The sequence below is a fragment of the Protopterus annectens genome, chromosome 7.part0 (genome assembly GCF_019279795.1).
Source record: "Protopterus annectens isolate FY-2018-M chromosome 7.part0, PAN1.0, whole genome shotgun sequence".
NCBI lineage: Eukaryota > Metazoa > Chordata > Ceratodontiformes > Protopteridae > Protopterus > Protopterus annectens.
Window position 1 is genome coordinate 1,527,104,478 of NC_056739.1, and position 14,015 is coordinate 1,527,118,492.

Consider the following 14,015-nt stretch of genomic DNA (forward strand, 5'->3'; position numbering starts at 1 on the left):
ATCCCCGGGGTGTATTTCCTATTTCCCATCCACTCATCAAGATTTTTCTTGAAGAGTGCTAATAAGAACTTTGCTTGACATAGATGGGTAGCCTGTTCCAGAGTATGGGAAGTCTCTGGGATAGGAATCTATCCCTCCAGCATGTCCTGTTTATTGTGGTGACAAGGTTTAGGTCTCTAGAGTGTGTATCTCGGAGGGACTGGGATTTCTTTAGGTGTAGCATGTCCAACAGCTCTGGGTTTGACATAGCTTTATATGTTAGGCAGATATCACCTTGGAGTAGGCAATATGCTACGGAGTAAAGCTGGAGTGTTTTGAGGCGGTCAGTGTAGGGCATTTGTTTGAGGCCAGTAATCCTCTTTGTGAGGTACTTATGTGGCCTTTCCAGCTGCTGATGTCTTGTGAGGTACATTCCAAAAGGAACGCTGTACTCTATAATGGGTCTAATGAGTGTCGAGTAGAGGGGAACAAATTACCTCCTTTTTCCTGGATGAGAACCGTTTTATGATGGTGTGCCACGTAGAAGGGCATCCTGACTACTGTGGAGATGTGACTATCAAAAGGAGAGACTACTGTCCACCTGGGTCCCAAGGTCTCATTACGCATTCGGTGTTAAGTAGATTGCTGACTATGTGGTAGTTCATGGGTACAGAGTTTTTACCAAAGGGCATGACACTGCACTTTTTGGCATTCAGCTTGAGGCCATGGCTCTGACACCAGGCATCTGTCTCAGCAAGGCCCTTCTGTAGGATGTCCACATCATTTGGGGACTTTACTATGGCTCCTAGTTTGCAGTCATCTGTGAACTTCTTTAGCCAGAAGCCTTCTGCGTTAGCCTGTACTTCAGAGAAGTAACTACCAAAACAGGAGAGGTCCCAGGATGGAACCCTGTGGTGCTCCACTTTGTCACTGCTTTGTGGTCAGATTTGGAGTCTGCAACATTTACAGTGTGGGTTCGGTCAGTGAGCCAGTTGGCAACCCATCTTGTGATGTAGGGATTTATACCTAGTTTAGTGAGTTTATCTATAATTCCAGAATGGGGGATGGTGTTGAAAGCCTAGGCGAGGTCAAGATAGGCTGTGTAAACCACCTTACCCTCATCTACGGCTTTGGTGACTGCCTCAAAGAAGTCGATCAGGTTCAGGAGGCATGATCTGCCTTTCACAAACCCGAACTGGGTGAGATCCAGAGTTTGGAGGTTACCAATGTCTTTGTTTATGAGTTCCATGATGATAAAACTCCCAGAAGCTAGTCAACAGTTATGCAGACTATAATAAACTTATTTTTTTCAAACTTTTTTCCCCTCCATGATTGGTAGGCAAAGCATATGATCCAGAAATAACAGTTTATTCCAAATGCATGTAGGCACTTTTTGGACCTTGCTGTTATACAATGCTTACTTGTGCTGGATAAAAGCCTCTTTGCTGTAAACTCCTAGGTCTTTTTTTTTTTGGATATATTTAGAAAATCATTCATTTCTATCACCAGTTTTATTTGCTTTGATCCTGAATTATGTGCAAGTCACACTGTTAAGGAAAATAATACGCTCCTTGGGGGCCATCACTTTTTGCCCACCCTTTGCTCCTGGTTCTAATGTAAAGAACAGTTCCCAAAAGTTTTGCTTTTTTTTTTTTTTTTTTTTTTTTTTTACAACTGCAAGAAACTAATCACTGAATGTACATCGATTTCTTTATGTATATAGTCATACCATCATAATTCCTTCTACCATTTAACTGTTTGAAGCATTAATAACTTCTCAAACTAGAGCCTTTCTCGCACAGGGAACAAAAACACATACAATGCACAAGTTCACTGGCTAGGCTCTGAAACAGTTTGTTTACATGTAAATCAATGTGAATATGAACACTTAAGGTCACTCCGTATCATATCTATATGCAAGTCCATAAATAAACCAAAACAACTATTTTTAGGTAACTAACAGGTATACAAGTTCACATTTTCCTGTTCTTACAGCAGTATCAGCAGCTACCAATAGTAAAAATCCTTGGTTTTAAAAGAACCATGAACTTTATATACCATCATCCAGGCCTAACTACATTTTAAATCAATAACTCAATATGTTGTCATCACATAACAATACTTCAGTAAACAGTTTACATAACATGTATGTAGAAATCAAACCACTTTGGTTTCTGGATTTCAGTAATAAACAATAAGAAATAGTGCTCATTACACATACCGCACTATGACATTTTCCAGTTCATGCCAGTCTGCTGACTTTTAATAAAGTTTGTTTATAAATAAACAAAGAAAATAAGGGACTGAACCACAGTTGGCGAGCAAGCATTGCCCAGTAGACTTCAGTAAGAATCACACACACACACACACACTTTCATACCATATAATGCAGCATGCCGAAAATACTGCTGTGCAAAACGGATACTGTGAGCTTTATCACAAACTATTTATTCATTCATTCCTTAAAAATTGTTGACTGGCAAGGGGAAGAAGAAAAACAGGTCATTAAGTGGGAACAACATTTAAGACATACTAAAAGATCACTGAAAATAGCCACTGATGGAGCAGATGACAGCTAAAAGGATTAGTCATTATGTTGTGCTAGACATCTTTAATACCTTTTGTGGTGCTATGGAAGTACAGAAGATACAATCACAGAATTTGTACTGTCCACAGATATGCATGAACTGTGAAGGAAAACAGGAAATACAAACAAACTACAACAATGTAACCTGTGATCTGCAGAGAAAATACTAACAAAATGTAAAAAAAGTGACTGCATTTACATCTTATGCTTTAGAGGCAGTGCAAATTAACAGAGCCCTCATTAATTATACTGCATAGTTACACCTCTTGGATAACTGAAGATACCACAATGGTTGTCATGATGGGATCTGCATAGGGACTATATAGGGTCAGATGTTATCCTGTTGCATTCTGGGAAAGCCTCACCCGAAGTACTGTTACTATCTCCAGTTACAGACCCCCCCCCCAAGGAAGAATGTCAAAAATACATGCGAAACTGCAAATCTTGCATTTTACACACACACACACACACACACACACACACACACACACACAAAATGTGAAAATATACCACTGAAGCCTGGCAAATGCATCCTACAGGACACAAGAAAGATATGTATATAAATACTACAATATGGCCTATGTAACTACTTTTCTGTTACACTGTTAGGTACGTCCTTCTAATTCTGCTTGGTATTTCGTATCATCCAATACAAGGAGGTTGCTAGGAAACCATAGTCAGTAAGGTCTCAAGCCTTTCACCAAAGACTACACCAACTCAAGTCCTCCTTACCATGCCAGGCAAATTCCAAGCCAGTCCAGTTACAAGGAATGTACTACATAATCCCTCCAAGGGGCTGCTAGCGGTTTAGTCTGCTCACCATCTTTTTATTAGTCTCCTCCCTGCTAATTCTATAGTCCTCTCCTGCTGTGGCTTCTTCTGCAGCTTCTTTTTGGTGCAATTATTTCAAAAGGATGCCAAGCTAGCACAGTAAAAATTCTTTATCTCTGGGGTGGTAGATAGGAGTAAAAATCTTCAGTCATTAAGGGACAAACACTTTTGTTTTTTGAAAAATTCTGCCCGTGTCCCTTCCTCCATGCAGTGAGACTATAGATGAACAGGGAGAACATGTCCCTTGCTAACAATGCGATAAACTAGCCAGCTGAAATTCCTGCAGTACCCCAGAGTTTTAATGTGGGCCAATTTCTCATACTGCACCCTTCCTCCTTACTAACAAATATTTACAAGGATTTCCAAACTCCATATGACTAGGAGATTCATAGGATCATAGATTACTAGGATATCAACCTGGAGGTCAATTTAAGTCTAGCCGTTTCATCCCAATGTAACATCATAGAAATGCTAGTCAATACCCAAGATTGCATTTAGTGATGACTGCCCATGTCAAGGAGGGTTGTGGGCTCTATCCCCGGTAATAATTTATAGTGTCCCATCCACTTGTCCAGGTTCCTTTTGAACAGTGTTATAGAGGTGCTCTGTTTCACATGAATTGATAGCCTGCTTCAAAGACGTGGCAGTCGTCGGGAGATAAGTAGGACAAGCTGGAGGGCCAGATTTAAGTTCCAGGCCATATTTAGGGTCCTAGAATGGGTAGCCCTAATCCCGTTTGATTTACAGATATGCAGCAAGTTCATTAGGTTTGGGGTCTGGATTGCTCTGTAGGCCAGGCATAAGTCTCCCCCAAGAAAGAAACTACGATCTCTCATAAAATTACCCAAGGCCAGCTTCGAAAGAAAAACTGCACAAGACACTAAAGATAATCACAAGGTCTTCTTTAGTTATGTCAGGAATCTGGGGGGCAACTCCATGATACGCTCGGAGTTAGTACAAAATGACAAAAAATACACTGATCCCACAAACCTTGCCAACATCCTGGCAGACAGGTTCAGTGCAAACCCCCCCCCAAAAGACCAAATGTCTATCCCAACAGAATGTAGCCTCTCTGACATCACAAATGCACAGGTGAGAGCTGCCCTCTCCAAAGCAAAAAACACAGCATCAATGGGACCAGACGGTGTCCCGGGCTGCGTCTTACACAAGCTCCAAGAAGAACTAAACCCTCACATAAAGTCACTGTTCAATCTCAGCCTTGCTACAGGATATGCACCCAAGAAATGGCGTACAGCAACAGTGGTCCCGCTCCACAAAGGTGGTGCCACCAACAGACCCAGGAAACCATCGCCCTATAAGCCTGACTAGTCTGGTCTGCAAAGCTATGGAGTGTAACATCATGGAACTTATAAACAAGGACATTGGTAACCTCCAGACACTGGATCCCACCCAATTCGGCTTTGTTAAGGACAGATCTTGCCTCTTGAACCTGGTTGACTTATTTGAAACAGTTACCAAGGCCATAGATGAAGGGAAGGTAGTCCACACGGCCTACCTGGACCTCACAAAAGCCTTTGACACAATACCCCACTCGGGCATCATAAATAAGCTCACCAGCTTAAATATCAACCCCTATGTCACAAGATGGGTTGCAAACTGGCTCAGGGATAGAACCCACATGGTCAGTATTGCAGGTGCCATGTCAGACTCCAAACCAGTTACAAGTGGCATCCCACAAGGCTCAGTCCTGGGACCTCTCTTGTTCGGTATATACTTCTCCGAGGTACAGGCTAATACGGGAGGACTATGGCTGACCAAGTTCGCAGATGACTGCAAGCTGGGCGCCATAATAGACTCTCCGGCTGACACAAGCATCCTCCAAAAGGGTCTCAAAGAGACGGATAACAGGTGCCAGAGCCATGGCCTTAAGCTAAATGCCAGAAAGTGCATAATCATCCCATTTGGGAAAAACAAAGTGCCCACAAATTACCACATAGGTGGTAATCCATTAAGTACGGAAGAAGTAATTAGGGATTTGGGGACCCAAAAGTAGATAGAAACCTCTTTTTTGACAATCACGTTGCCAGAGTGGTTAGAAAGACCTTCTATAAAATCGCCCACCTTATCATGAAAGGGTTCACATCTAGAACAAGAAAGGTCATTGTGCCCCTCTACTCATCAGGCCCATAATTGAATACAATGCCCCATTTGGGATGTACCTTACCAGACACCTGCAGCAACTGGAGAGACCCCAAAAGTACCTCACCAAGAGGATCAAGGGACTCAAACAGATGCCCTTTGCAGTTCGGCTAAAGAAACTCCAGCTCTACTCAGTTGCTTACTGCCTACTCAGAGGTGATATATGCCTGACGTATAAAGCCATGTCCAACCCAGAATTAATGGACATGCTCCACCTCAGGAAATCCAAATCCCTTAGAGCTACACACTCCAAGGACTTAAACCTCAGCACAGAAATAAATAGGACATGCTGGAGGGACAGATTCATATCCCAGAGGCTGCCCTCACTCTGGAACAGAATCCCAGCCCATGTTAGGCAGAGTCCCTCACTGACCCTCTTCTAGAGAAATCTTGACGAGTGGATGGGAGATCCATCTCTTCTGTGTCCCTGCTAGACAGGGGCACAGTAAACTAACCTTAAAAGGGCTATCTTCTGTGACCTACTCTACAGAGGCACAGTAAACCGATCTAAAGAGGTGGCGAAAGCCAAACACACTCTGGCTAGGCTTGTAAATGCCCCAGGGCAGATAGCCTAGTATAAACCTATGAACCTATGAAGAAGTCTATGCGATACGGAGTATAGCGACAGGGACTTTAGTTGGTCTGTGTAAGGTACATGCTGGAGCCCCTTGATCCTCTTTGTTAGAAACCTCTGAGGTCTCTCTAATTGCTGTAGGTGCTTAGTACAGTACATGCCAAATGGGGAGTTACACTCAATTATACAATGACCCCCCCATTAATATTCCAAAACGTGCATGCTGATTGGCCAGCATGCCCATTGTAACATTGTAAATCCCATAATATACCAGTGAAAAAAGGTCTGGTCACCTGGACTTTTTTCTGTTGGTATAAAGTGCTAAAAACATTTTTTTTTTTTTTTTAACAAATAAAAAAGCAAAAAACGGAGCAAATGAGACTTTCTTTTCTCAGTTGCTTCCATTTCAAAGCATTGATGTACTGGGTATGCATGGGATGCAAGTCTCATACGCATGCTCAGTACATCAAAACAAGGAAGCAGTGTACCACAACCAGCAGAACAGTAATGTGCCGTTATACAAAGATATTATTTAAGAAAAGTATTTTTTTTCTTAAATAATATCATTGTATAATAGCAATAACAGACTGTGGTTGTGGTATATTAAAATTTACCCACGGTTGGTTTTATTTAATCACTCTGGCTTCACCCTTGTGATTAAACCACACCAACTGTGTGTAAATCTTCAATATACCACACCACGTCGTTGGTTATTGCTTAATTATGGGCCAGACAAGTGCCAAGTATAGGGGGTTATAACTTTTTTGCTCTCAAGGTGATTCCTTTACTAATCAAGTATGCTATGTAGAAAGCTTTCCTTACTACAGTAGACACATGGTGGTCGAAGTTAAGGTCACAGTCAACTTATGTCCCTTACCACTTCATTAGTACTTAGGGTATTATTATTGATTTGATAGTGTCAGGGGACACCATTTGTGCTGAGGGGAATAAAGATGTATTCCTCTGCATTCAGAGTCCGTGACTAATACACCAATCGTTGTTCTGCAACAGACCCTCCTGGAGTATACTGACATAATTTGGGGATTCAATTACTGCACTTAGTTTGCAGTCGTCTGTAAACATGGTCAGCCAGCACTGACCCCTGTGGCACCCCACTGGTAAAAAGTCTGCTGGTTGACATGGAGTCACTGACTATGATAGTATGTGGCCAGTTTGTCAGCCAGTTGGAAACTCATCTTAAAACGGAGGGGGTTGCATTCAGTTTGCCAAGTTTATTATCAACAATGCCTGAATGTCAGATTGTGTCAAAAGCCTTTGCCAGGTTGAGGTATGCAGTGTACACAGATTTGACTTCAATGGTCTTGGTCACATTTTCAAAGAAATACACAAAATTTAAACAGGCAGGATCTGACCTTCACAAAGCCAAATTGTGTAGGATCCAGGGTTTGTAGGGCACCTATGTCTTTATTTATGAGGTCCATAATGATACATTCCATGGCCTTACAGATGAGACTGGTCAGGCTTATGGGTCTGTAATTCCCCGGGTCTGTTACTAGTCCACCTTTGTGGAGGGGGAATAACTGTTGATGTTCTCCAATCCACAGGAACAAAGCCTGTGGTCAGGCCATGACTGAAAAGGGTACTTAGTGGTGATGATGCTAGTTCATGTTTTAGCCTATTTAGAAGACAACATGGGATGTTGTTTGTTCCCATAGAGGCTGTGTTTTTTTGCCTTGGACAAGGCTTCGAGGACCTGTCTTCAGATATGTAGGGTGGAGGGGGGGTGAGTTTTGAAGAAGGTTTGTTGTACGTTAGGAGGGGATAAGGGAGTGAAATTTTCACCAAACCTTTCTGCTAGCAGGTTTGCAAGCTCTGTGGGGACAGTGTGTGTGATACTGTTGGCTACTAGTTCTGCACATGCTTGAGTCCTATCCTTTATGTTACGTACATAGCTGTAAAAGACCTTACAGTTATCCTTGGCTGTACTTGCTCTCAAAGGAGCCCTTGGAGAATTTGACAAGTTGTCGGATTTGCCTGTTAAGGCTGAGAAGGATGCTTTTCCATTCTTGGGGCCTTGCCTTTGTTTTCATGGACAGCAACTTTTTGCGTTTATTGTAGTTTGTTGATGCTGGATGTCCACCATGGCAGCTTGTTTTTACTTGGGGCTCTGGCTTTGATTCTTTCTGGTATGGCCGAGTTTATACACTTATGCAAGCGATTGTATAGGTCTTTAGTGTAAGCTTCAGTGTCATAGTTACCACTTCCACCTTGCCTTAAATGCATTTATACCTTCACCTAGGAGGGTACAGTTTTGCCTTGGTGACATTTTTCAGTCTGACTTCACCCTTTGTGAGTTCTGGTATTAGTGCCTGCTCAAAGGTGAAGGATTTGTGCTCAGTTTTAACTACTGAGGGTCTGACATTTGCAGCAGTGCATCTGTTTGACATGTTGGTGAGGACAAAATCCAGAATGTTTGCTCACATTTGTCAGGGTATGGACAATTTGTTCCAGAGTATTTGCATTACCAAAGTCAAGGAACTTTTGAGCTAGCAAGGTAGGGGTAGCATAGGTTTCCTAGTTGATGGTGGAATAATTGAAAACCCCCATAACCAGTGTTTGAGAATATTTGGATTGCCTCCAGTTTGGTCAATTAGGCTTCATGGGCGTTGTGACCCATGGAGTGAGATCTATATCCAGGTATGACTTGAATGGGGGTCTTGCCCACCATAACCTGGACCTGGAGTGATTCCATGGAGTTGTCCAGTCTAACTAGGCAGGTGGTGAATTTATCTCTAATATAGATAAAAACACTGCCTCCTTTGGTTTTTCACGTATTCATTTTGCGGTCTAAAGGTGTGGAAGGCAATGTAGCCGTGCAAGGTCAGGGTACACTATGGGGCCTTGAACCAGGTTTATGTGACTGCACAGACATCTACACCTTCTACTGACAGAAGTGCTTCCAGGGAGTGCCGTTTTTGTTTTAAGCTCCTAGCATTTAGCAGCATGACCTGAAAGCTTACAGGTGCCAGGTGCAAAACAGTCTCTGGCAAAACAGCGAGGTCCGTCGACCATGGCTATGCAGGCTGACAGGAACTAAATCCTCTTTCAATGACACCAAAAAACGTAGCTAATTATTAAAATCATTTTTTGTTTATACTGCAGCATCACTCTAGGTAAGGATGATATGTTGTTCAAGGCTAGGGACATACTGCCTGGGACACATGCTCAGAGAGCTCAAACATGTCTCCCTTCAAACAGTCCAGTTAGGTACATCTCAGGTCACCAATATGAACTATGACAGAGTCATAATTGTATTTGTTGCTGAGAGACCTGAGTGCATGCGTGATCCTTGAAACCAGACAGGCAGCTGACCATGACTTTCTCCTTGTCCAACCTGGCGAGTGGGACATCTGTGCCTCTCACTACTGAATCTGCAATTACAAGAAAATCTGTTTGAGTTTCATGCCTTACTGGCTTGGTGGGTGAGACACTGGTGTTGCTGTGTGTCATGGGTGCTGTGGAGACTGTGTTAGTTGTAGCGGTCTTATGTTTTGGAGGTCTCAGGTGTTTTAGTAAGTTTTACGAGAGAACCTCCATGTATGTGGACTTACATGTTTGATGCGTACTATGTGTATGAGAAGTGGTATTATGAGCATATGTAGTGGTGGAGGAGTTTACAACCTTCTCTGTGTTACGGTTTTGAATGAGAGAGCATGGGTTCTAGATTCTTGGTGTAAATGCATTTCTCGAACTTTGCACTACAGTGTGTTATTAGAAGAGGGTTGTCTGTTGCTACACTGCCTCCAGAAACCCAAGTCAACAAGGTTGGCAGGAGAAATAAGGGTAGTTCAACTGTCCATAATGCTTGGTTGAAGACTGTCACTAGGGGTGACTATTCAGAAATTGATCATGGAGGAGCTCAGTGGATGGACATTTCTGCCTGGGTTTTAGGGAAAATTTGTTAAAGTTAACTGTCTGGCTTTGGTGCACAACTGCACGGCAGTGAGCTGTGCTGCGCGACATGCAAACGAGCAGAAATGCTCAAATGCAGTGCCTAAATACCATAAGCTAAAAACCTGAAAAAAAAAACAAAAAACTTCTTACTGAGATACATGGCTAGAATGTCCACACACCCTACCTACCCAGAGATATAAATAACCTAACCTTGCCATACTTCATTACAGACACTACAACCTTATTTATAATATACAAACAGAGACCGATTAAACCTTACCATGCAGTGAATAGATATAGCACAAAAAACATGAAAGTGAAATCTTTACTAGCTTTATTTATTAAAAGAAATAATCAGCAAGCAAATTTTCTAAACAGATATACCCACAGAAAGGTAAATGAAGTCTGGCACCAGCCAAACGAAAAGACAAAAATTAAACCCGGACAACCATCCCTACAAAGCACAATGAAGGTCTGATATTATTTTTTGTCAAGACTTCTTTTTGCATAAAAAAAAATCCACTCACTTTTTTTCCCCACTTGTGCCCTTCTGCCCTGGTATGCACCCAGTAGTTACAGAAAACTGACATTATGTGGTTAGCTCTACAGTATTTTTTTATTTCTGTGCTTGAACAGTTATCTCTTAAAGATTCCCATAACCTTCAGGTTATTTCTATACTTCTATAACACTGGGCCAAAAGATAGCTTCTTTTCTAGCTGGAAAAGGTGCAAATTAGGAATGTTATCTGTGATGGCAATTAATCAAAACATACAAAAGGCAAATTATTCCATGAAATGTTCAAGTCTTTTATGAATAGATATACTGCTTGGAGAGGACTTCTCATGCAGGCTTACAAACTGGGTGATAAAATTAACATGATGTCTGCTGGACACAATGATGGGGCAGAATCTGACATGTTAGGAAATCTTCAGTTTACGTTTCAAAGATTGAGCTACAAAGTAAAGAAAAGAAAACATTTTGAATTGATATACAGAACACAGTGATTTTGGTATGGACTGGACCATCTGTTAAAATCCCTTGCGCAAGAAAAACATAGCTCAGTTTAGGTGTGAAATGATTAACAGTGAGACAGCTACATTTGACACTTTCTTTCCAACAGAGTACAGAAAATAACCTGGGCAAAAGATGCACAGACATTGCCAATTTATGTCTGTCTGGTTCCTGTCAGACTCCTAAAATTGTTTCCGCATTTTATCTTCAGAATAAAAAATTGCAAAATTAGTTGTGTTTTAAAAAGGCCAAAAGAACCTTGGGGCAATTAAACTTCAGATGTTCTAGTACAGCTAAGTGCAACTGGCCAAGCTGACTGGACAGCTGAAAGTGTATCTAGTCTCAAGAATATTTCCAAACTGATACGAGTCAGAAACAGGAAAAAAAAAACAGGGACAATCTGGCTGCTGTTTAGGGTAACTTCACATTCCCAAGAAGCTTTAAGATACTGAGTACCAGCTCTGAACAAGTAAAACTACTTCAGGAAAATAAGAGCATGGAATTTAATGCAGAAGGATACCCAATAGCCTGTACTTTCAAGTGGCAAGAGCGGATGCAGGCAGAGGCACAAAAACAACAATTTACTGCAGCACTCTAGCTGACTGACGTCTAATGGACTCAACAATGTGCTTCTGTATGTAGGTATGAATATGTATATGTGGATGAGTACATATGTATTCATTTTCCCTCTCAGTAACCAGGGCACTCGAGTTCCTACTTAGAGAAGAATCAGGACCAGAAGGTTGATCAGTGACTTGCTCAAGGCCAAAGGCTAAACTATGTAGGCAGACTGGACAGACCATTAAATGTGTTTTCCCCACATTATCATTTTTCCCATGTGTATGTAAATGATAAATATTCAGGGCTATTTAACTTAACATTAAAGCAGCCTTTGAAAAGATTTTATTTTATTGAATAAATATTTGCATATTTCACTAGTAAAACCACCAACTATACAAAACACTTCACATTAGCTACCCTTATTCCTCCTGTTTAAAAGAGACCATCTAAGACATAAGAAGCAGATACATCAATCAGGAGAGGCTTGTTATCTGACAACCATCAAAAACTGCTTAAAAATTACCTGCACTGCTGTGCAATAACGTGAGGAAAATTCACAACTTCTAGCGGATTCTTTATGCTTCTTTCTCCATATTTAGAGCCATAATTATTACTTCATGCAAAACAATGGCAGGATATACAGCTGATCACCTTGGAATAAAAATAATGACAATATATGAAAGGACTAACTTCTATTTGGAGCAAGTTTCACTCATACCAAACACTTAAATATGCAGAACGATGCTCTGCTAATACAAGCCAACACACTTCTACGGAATATGGCCTCTCCCTGCTTTTATGCCATGAAATATTGTGCTACAAGTTTCAGCCTGAAGACTGCAGTGTGGAAATGACTACATAGCTGTACTGTTATTTTATTTATTTAATTAATTTTAGGCCAGATGAAAGACTGGTCCAAAACAGATCCATTTTGGCCAAAGCCTTGGCCAAACGCAGCAGTGCTGTACATCCTGTACGTCCAGGTCACATACCAACTGCACAAATTAACTGCATACTGAATACCACCCCAACCTCAGCACACTTGCCTGTCCCAAACTTTTTTTTTGTTTAAACGCACCTTTATTGAATCATCACTTGTGACATAGGAAATTTTACATTTATACAAAAGTAATCAAGCTGTATTAATAAAGCAACATTAACAAACACTATACTTCACATATATTGCTATACAGCATAAAACCTACAAAAATTACATTAATTCCTGCCCCCTTTTTTAAACAAGAAACATCTTTATTAAACCATCACTTATGACATAAACAATTCTACATTTATATAAATGAAAACAAACCGCACCAACACAGTCCTACTTGTAAGCATTTTACATCACAAACCATACTGACACACTCCCAGTTGTGAGCATTATACATCATTTATAATCTACCCAATAATTTTCAGTCAAACATTACATAGCTCATTTAAGTCTTGCCTTCTTTTAAACCTCATTCCTCCCCTGTATGTATGCCGCGGTTTTACGGCGGTAGCGTTGTTACCTCACAGCAAGAGGCTCTCCTGTTCGATTCTTGGCTTGGGAGTGCCTTCTGTGTGGAGTCTGCATGCCCTCCCCGCGGTTGGGTAGCGTTCGAAAGACATACGTGCATAAATGGGCGTGCCTTCATTGAAGGTTGGGCGTCGAGCTGACACCTCGGCGTTTCGTAAAAATCTATTGCCAATCATTAGCGGACCGGAGTTCCACTGTGGCGACTCTTTACCGGGAAAAAGCCGAAAGACAAACAATAACATGTATTGTTCCCACAATTCCCATTTTTCCTACATACTTTGCTCCAACCCTTTCCTAAAGATCTCAGTTCCAGTTCTCCATTACTATATTCACTACTTCTAATATAGTTGGTTTATATTTTGATTTCCATTTTCTAGGAATTGCTTTTTTGGCAGCCACCATAATTGGACACAAGGCCTTAACCTTACCTAGGCAATTCCAATTCTGTATCATAGCTCAGAAAAATCATCCCCTCGTCCCAACAATCCACCCACCCAGCATCTCCGACAGTGCATCCCACAGGGAATCCTTAATTCCGTCAACCCACCGCACTCGCAGAAAATATGTTCCCAAGTACCTCTTTCTTTTCCGTCACACCTACAACATTTGCTATCTACCCGAGTAAAAATTCTCTGGAGTCTACTTGGTGTACAAAAATATCTATGTCAACATTTCCAAGCAAAAATCCTACATCTTCTGAATTTTGTTTATTTGGAAGATATACATACATCCTCCCACTGCTTCTTTGTAGTCTCTCTTCCCAATCCTTTCTAACCTCCTCTGATTGATTTTTATATTTATCATGCAATACTGCTCTACTAATCATTCATTTTTAATAGCAGCTTCTGTTCTAGATTCTTTTCCCAAACACTTTTTT

General features: G+C 41.2%; 1 protein-coding gene across 2 annotated transcripts in view; it reads right to left on the reverse strand.

Moving 5' to 3' along the window:
• Nucleotides 1-14,015, reverse strand: part of VGLL4 (vestigial like family member 4) — a 1,022,072-nt gene that overhangs the window by 965,155 nt on the left and 42,902 nt on the right. Inside the window, exon 2 of one of the 2 annotated variants that reach the window (XM_044078064.1) lies at nucleotides 12,143-12,270. The exons of the other annotated variant lie outside the window; for it this stretch is intronic. The gene's annotated coding sequence lies outside the window, so the exon portion shown is untranslated. The remainder of the gene's footprint in view (nucleotides 1-12,142; nucleotides 12,271-14,015) is intronic. 2 annotated transcript variants of the gene reach the window in all.